General features: G+C 39.9%; 1 protein-coding gene across 1 annotated transcript in view; it reads right to left on the bottom strand.

Moving 5' to 3' along the window:
* The window catches only part of LOC143290253 (carbohydrate sulfotransferase 6-like), a 41023-nt gene that overhangs the window by 32477 nt on the left and 1046 nt on the right, over positions 1 to 7500 (bottom strand). The gene's annotated exons all lie outside the window — the stretch shown is intronic.

A 7500-nucleotide genomic window follows, 5' to 3' on the forward strand; every position in this document is an offset into this window, starting at 1 on the left:
CAGAAGTCTCTACTAAATAAGAAGACAAAGAAGTCACAGAACAAACAACAACAACAACAACAGTGACTAGAAGTCCCTACTAAATAAGAAGACAAAGAAGTCACAGAACAACAACAACAACAGCAACAACACAGTGACCAGAAGTCTCTACTAAATAAGAAGGCAAAGAAGTCACAGAACAACAACAACAACAACAGCAACAACAGTGAGCAGAAGTCTCTACTAAATAAGAAGACAAAGAAGTCACAGAACAACAACAACAACAGCAACAACAACAGTGACTAGAAGTCCCTACTAGATAAGAAGACAAAGAAGTCACAGAACAACAACAGCAACAGCAACAACAGTGAGCAGAAGTCTCTACTAATAAGAAGACAAAGAAGTCACAGAACAACAACAACAGTGAAAAGAAGTCTCTACTAAATAAGAAAACAAAGAAGTCACAGAACAACAACAGCAACAACAACAACAACAACAACAGTAAGCAGAAGTCCCTACTAAATAAGAAGACAAAGAAGTCACAGAACAACAACAGCAACAACAACAACAACAGTGAAAAGAAGTATCTAGAAATAAGAAGACAAAGAAGTCACAGAACAACAACAACAACAACAACAACAACAACAACAACACCAACAGTGAGCAGAAGTCCCTACTAAATAAGAGGAAGACAAAGAAGTCACAGAACAACAACAACAGCAGCAACAGTGAGCAGAAGTCCCTACTAAATAAGAGGAAGACAAAGAAGTCACAGAAGAACAACAACAACAACAACAACATTAACATGTATGTATGATAGTCAGTCGTGTCCAACTATGACAGAGGAGGTAACTGCCTGTCCTGACTACTTGGGGTAGAATCTGATTACAGTGGAGAGTGTCTTGTCCAAGTTAAATCCCATCCCCTACTCTCTCGGCCAAAAGGGTTTTAGGACAGTCGGTGTTGGGATGGTTCCCAAAGGCCAACTAGCCCCCAAGGCTGCAGCACTGGGAGTTAGTGCAATTTCAACAACAACAAACAGTAAGCAGAAGTCACTACAAAAAAGGCATAAGACAAATAATAATTATTATATTTATATAGCACTGAATCTTGAGCAGAGACAAAGCGCTTTTGCACCAGTCATTCACATGCATGCATAACTCAAAAACTGGAAAAACTGATGACAAGAAAGAAGCAGGGAAGGGAGGCTATTTTGGGAAGAGGTGGGTTTTAAGACCAGACTTGAAAGAACTGAGAGCGGAAAGAAGTGACGAAGAAGTCAAACAACAACAACAACAATAACAGTAAGCAGAAGTCCCTACAAAATAAGGAGAAGACAAAGAAGTCAAACAACTAACAACAATAACAGTAAGCAGAAATCCCTACAAAATAAGGAGAAGACAAAGAAGTCAAACAACAACAACAACAATAACAGTAAGCAGAAGTCCCTACAAAATAAGGAGAAGACAAAGAAGTCAAACAACAACAACGACAACAACAGCAACAATAACAGTAAGCAGAAGTCCCTACAAAATAAGGAGAAGACAAAGAAGTCAAACAACAACAACAACAATAACAGTAAGCAGAAGTCCCTACAAAATAAGGAGAAGACAAAGAAGTCAAACAACTAACAACAATAACAGTAAGCAGAAATCCCTACAAAATAAGGAGAAGACAAAGAAGTCAAACAAAAACAACAACAACAACAACAACAGCAACAGTAAACAGAAGTACCCACAAAACAACAAGAAGTCAAAGAACAACAGCAATAACAACAGCAACAACAGTAAGCAGAAGTAGCCACGAAACAAGAAGGAGACAAAGATTCATGGGTGGCTGTTGTTTGAGGGACGTGGTGGTGGTCTCCACTCTGGGAGGGACGCTCACTCAGTCTCGCTCCGCGACTAAGCCATTACTGTTGTTAGTAGGGGGCTTAGTAGGTGGTGTCCAAAGTACGTTAAATCAGAACAGACACCACTGAACACCACCTAAGTGACTCAGCAGCAGTGCAGGGTCTCCTCTGGTGTGTGGCCTCCTGGCGACCTAACATCGATGGCTCCCTGCGGACTGCCGACGCTGGAACTGTGACGGACGAACCCGGTTGTGGCCGTGTATGGGGGAATCTAAATGAGCGGTGTGGGAGTAATGCCACTGAAACGGTGCAGATGATGGGACAGAAAAGAAAAGAAAAAAAGAAGTAGCCACGAAACAAGGTGGAGACAAAGAAGTCACTGTCGTGTCGAAAGCACAAAGGACATCAGGACAGCAGAGCACATCGTTGTCTTGAGTTTCAGTTTCAGTTTCAGTTGCTCAAGGAGGCGTCACTGCGTTCGGACAAACCATATACGCTACACCACATCTGCCAAGCAGATGCCTGACCAGCAGCGTAACCCAACGCGCTTAGTCAGGCCTTGAGAAAAAAAAAAGAAAAAAAAAAAGATTTCTTTGTCTTCTCCTTATTTTGTAGGGATTTCTGCTTACTGTTATTGTTGTTGTCGTTGTTGTTTGACTTCTTTGTCTTCTCCTTATTTTGTAGGGATTTCTGCTTACTGTTATTGTCTTGAATGAAACGATGGAGCAGACCCTCAGGGGTCTTATGCATGAAAACTAAACTCACTACACGTGTAGTTACCACTGAGCTAAAACTACTCTCTCTTTTTTTCTTTCTTTTTCTTCCTTTCTTTTTTTTTAAGACAGTGGGACCTTCAGGGGCCTTAGTTAGGAAAACTTAAATCACTAAACGTGGAGTAACCATTGGGCTATAAATACATCTTTATATATATATAGATATAGATTAGTGGGACCATCATGGGCCTTATGCATGAAAACTAAACTTACTATACGTGTAGTAACCACTGAGCTACAAAAAAACAAAACAAAAAAAAAAAAACATCTATTATCTTAGATCAGTGGGACTTTCAGGGGATTTGTATTGCATGAAAACTAAACTTACGTGTAGTAACCACTGAGCTATAAACAAATTTTAAAAGATTATCCTTTTTTTTATAGATCAGTGGGACATTCAGGGGCCCTTTGCATGAAAACTAAACTTACTTACGTGTAGTAACCACTGAGCTATAAACAAATTTTAAAAGATTATCCTTTTTTTTATAGATCAGTGGGACATTCAGGGGCCCTTTGCATGAAAACTAAACTTACTTACGTGTAGTAACCACTGAGCTATAAACAAATTTTAAAAGATTATCCTTTTTTTTATAGATCAGTGGGACATTCAGGGGCCCTTTGCATGAAAACTAAACTTACTTACGTGTAGTAACCACTGAGCTATAAACAAATTTTAAAAGATTATCCTTTTTTTTATAGATCAGTGGGACATTCAGGGGCCCTTTGCATGAAAACTAAACTTACTTACGTGTAGTAACCACTGAGCTATAAACAAATTTTAAAAGATTATCCTATTTTTTATAGATCACTGGACATTCAGGGGCCCTATGCATGAAAACTAAACTTACTACACATGTAGTAACCACTGAGCTATTTTTTTTTTTAGACAGTGGGACCTCGAGGGGCCCTATGATTGAAAACTAAACTCATTTAACGTGTAGTAACCACTGAGCTAAAAATAAAATAAAAAATCTATTTATCAGTCAGTGGGACCTTCAGATGCCTTATCCATGAAAACCAAACTTAACAAACGTGTAGTAACCACTGACGGGGCTAAAAATACAAACATGTTTTTAGACGAGTGGTGGTAACTAAATACATGGTAGTTAGCAACTAAAACTCAAAAGTTGGCCATGCATTCAAACCATAATTCCAGCTTTCCTGACTGAAGCTGGCTGCAGAAATGACCATTCCGTCCGAGGTGGTGAAAATCCCGCAGTTATCAAGGTGAATGAATGAATTAATAATAAGGATACTTATATAGCGCCTGTCCTCGGTCGGAGACCAAGCTCTCAGTGCTTTGCAAACACAGGGTCATTTGCACAACAGGCTGCCCTACCTGGGTAGATCCGACTGGCGGCTGCCATAGGGCGCTCGTCATTCGTTTCCTGTGTCATTCAATCAGGTTCAGTCACGCACACATACACACTCAGACAGACATGTAAAATTTTACGTGTGTGATCGTTTTGTTTATTTGTTTACCCCGCCATGTAGGCAGCCATACTCTGTTCCGGGGATGTGCATGTTCTTGTTTTCATAACCCACCAAACACTGACATGGATTTCAGGATTTTCAACTTGCGTATTTGGTCTTCTGTGTGTGTATACACACAAAAGGGTTTAAGGTTCTAGCAGGTCTGCACATATGTTGGCCTGGGACATCAGAAAAATCACCACCATTTATACACCAGGCGCCGCTACCGAAATTCGAACCATCTATTCCTGCTCTAATTTTTACTACTGCTACTACTGCTATTCCTGCTACTATTTTAACTGTTATCACTTCTATTCCTCCTGCTATTCTAACTACTGCTGCTGCTGCCACTACTGCTACTACTACTAGCAGTAGTAGTAGTAGTGCTATTACACCATCAACACCAAACTGATCACAAAGGCAAGCCTGGTCACAAAGGCAAATCTGCCCCTTCCTATCTTTGTGGCTGCCTTCATGTCTACACTCCATCTCGCTCTCTACGATCGGCTTTGGATCCACTCTGTTTACGCATACCCAGATTCAAACACTCCACTGTTGGACGCCATTCTTTCTCTGTCTCTGGACCTTGCATTTGGAATGAACTTCCCCTTTTGCTTCGTCAGGTCTCTGCACTCAGCTCTTTCAAGTCTGGCCTTAAAACCCACCTCTTCACAATGTGGCTGAGGGCTCAGCTCAGGCTTCAAAATACTGCTTCACCCACGAGCTATAGCAGACGCTTTTTTCGCAACTAACTTGCCCGTCTTCAACAGCTTAGATCAAGTCTCTCGATCGTTCACTGCAATATCATATTTGTTGTGCTTACACACACACTTAAATCAGTTATTAGTATACTTAATTTCAGTTTAATCGTTTGTCAGTCTAAAGATTTCAATTGACGCTAAGCTTACATCATTTTATCCTTCTCGCCACACAACCACCCACAACTAGTTCATTGTACGCCATTGGATGAGCAGCAACTTATGTTTGTGACACAGCGTATTTAATTAAATATCTCTTTCATTGGATCAGTAAACTGCAAGTATTATATACTGGCAGAATCGTCGCAATCCCATCTTTAAATCTATTCCAGTTGTGTTTGCCTACGTTAAACTGATTTAATGCAGTCTGTAATTTTCCGCGATGAGCTCGTTAAAACTGATCAGTTCAGGTGACTTAAATTAAGATTATAAATTCATCTTAAATAGTCAACACTTCATTTTATACTCACTAGAAAGTAGGTGTTGAGCTGTTTCTTTTGCGACCAATCCGACGTAAATCGGTTCAGGAATTATTTAGAAATCTATCACTGAACACCTTGAAACAAACACAATGCTAAGTGAAATTTAGGAGGATTGGGGACAATTCGCTTCATGGGCCATGCTAGCCTCAGTGCAGTTTGCTTAACTTGCATAAATTGATGGAGTGGGTGATCATCTGGTCACTTTTCGCCTGGCCAGGCATCTGACCAGAGCCGCTCTCTCTCTCTCTCTGCTGTGTTGCAAGCAGTGTGTGTTGTGTGTGTGTTCCCACAATGGCTGGTGTCATTGCCATATCGCTGTAAGTACAGCAGTGTAGAATGTGTTGATGATTTGTAAATTGTATTCTTTGATACAGTGCTTGTATTCATATGAGTATGTTGATATTGCTTCGTTCAGTTATTGCTTTGACATGTAGTCACAGCTCGGCAATGATTGATCTAGAAAATCGCCATGTCCTCATATATTCATTGCAGTATTTCATTTAATTCTTCTTAACGTCACAGTCAATGACGTCTCTGGACACTGACAGTTTGTTCCAGAATGTTCTAGTGGATGACGCATCTTTCTCATCTGCTGTCACTGATGAAGGTTAGGTTACTTATCCTGCTTCAGCAGAGGAGATTTAAATGTTGAGCACAAACTTAGCTATGTTGATATTTGGCTTTGATACAACGGATTGCTTGTGTAGGTTCATTCACCACTTAATGGTTAAGCCATGATGATTCATCCAAACTTTGTATTGAGGACCAACTATTTATCCTCTCAAGTTGCCAGCATAATATCAAAGCCACCGATTCTATTATCTTGTCTATTATTCATGTGTTATTTCACATCCTGATATCAGTTATGCTGCTACAGTGTTTCACTGATTCTCAGTACTCTAAGATGTGTGTAGTAATCTGTGGTGATTACAAGATAGTGTTGTAGTCATATCAGCTATTGGTTAAAGCCAACTGGTATGTATCACAGTCTGTTAATTATAATTTAATTATCATGCTGTCTCCTATACAGCTTACTCCAGTATAGTGCTACATGATAATTGATTCATTTGAGTCACTTTAACACAGTATAAGCTTTACTTAATGTATACTGTCAGTGTACTTTCACTAAACCAGCATAGCTTCAATCACTTTAACTGTTCTATTTAAATGTATTAGAAATGTCATTTGATGTCAGTGTTTGGTCTTCACACATATGCATTATCTCATCTTGTGTTGTTGCTTATCCCAAACCGAGTGGTAGTCTTTCCATGTAATATTTATACATGTGCTTTACTATTCACTTGTGCTGACATGTGATTAATGACATTTGTTTGATTGTGTCCTTATCAATGCACTGTTTTCCTCTTCTCCTCATCTTTGTTTTATCTCTTCTTCTTCTCATTTTAGTCTTCTCTGTCTTCTCATAACTATTGTAAATAAAACAATAGAAAAACCCGTTTGTAACTGGCCTCTATATGTTCCTGGCCTGTGCACGTGATTCTTTCCTATCCTTCTATTCAGTAAATCATCATTAGTAATTCTTTTGTACCGTCCACTCGGCTACAACAAGATAGCCTCCCTCCCCTACCTCTTCCTTGTCTTAAGTTTCTTCAGTTTTAGAGTTATGCATGCGTATGAATGACTGGTGTGAAAGCGCTTAGATTTGTCTCTGCACAAGATTCAGCACTATATAAATACTATCATCATTATTATTATTAAGTGAACACGACACTGTACCCCTGTATCAGGCAGACCACATAGTGACAGGTCTTGCAGTTGGTCACGTTGTCATCAGTCAGTGTCGAAGGAGAAACAAAGAGAAAAAGAGAACCGCTGTCATGGAGTCCACCCTGATCACCCGCCTTGGTACCCTCGCCCCAGCTGGACTCAACACCAAAGAGTGACGGCAGCGGTCTTCCAGGCATTCTCTAACCCCTTTCTGATCCTTGCCCTCTTTCTCTTTTCCTCTATTTATCCGCCACCCCTCATCCCGTTTTTTGTTGATATACTTTATTATTTTATTTCATTTTATTGTACTTATCTATTTATATATTCCTCTGTGAGTGAGTGTGTGTGTGTGTGTGTGTGTGTGTGTGTGTGTGTGTGTGTGTGTGTGTCTTGTTTTGTTTTCCTCTGTGTGTGTGTGTGTGTGTGTGTGTGTGTGTGTGTGTGTGTTTGCTTGG

The sequence above is a fragment of the Babylonia areolata genome, chromosome 15, assembly GCF_041734735.1.
Source record: "Babylonia areolata isolate BAREFJ2019XMU chromosome 15, ASM4173473v1, whole genome shotgun sequence".
Classification (NCBI taxonomy): domain Eukaryota; kingdom Metazoa; phylum Mollusca; class Gastropoda; order Neogastropoda; family Buccinidae; genus Babylonia; species Babylonia areolata.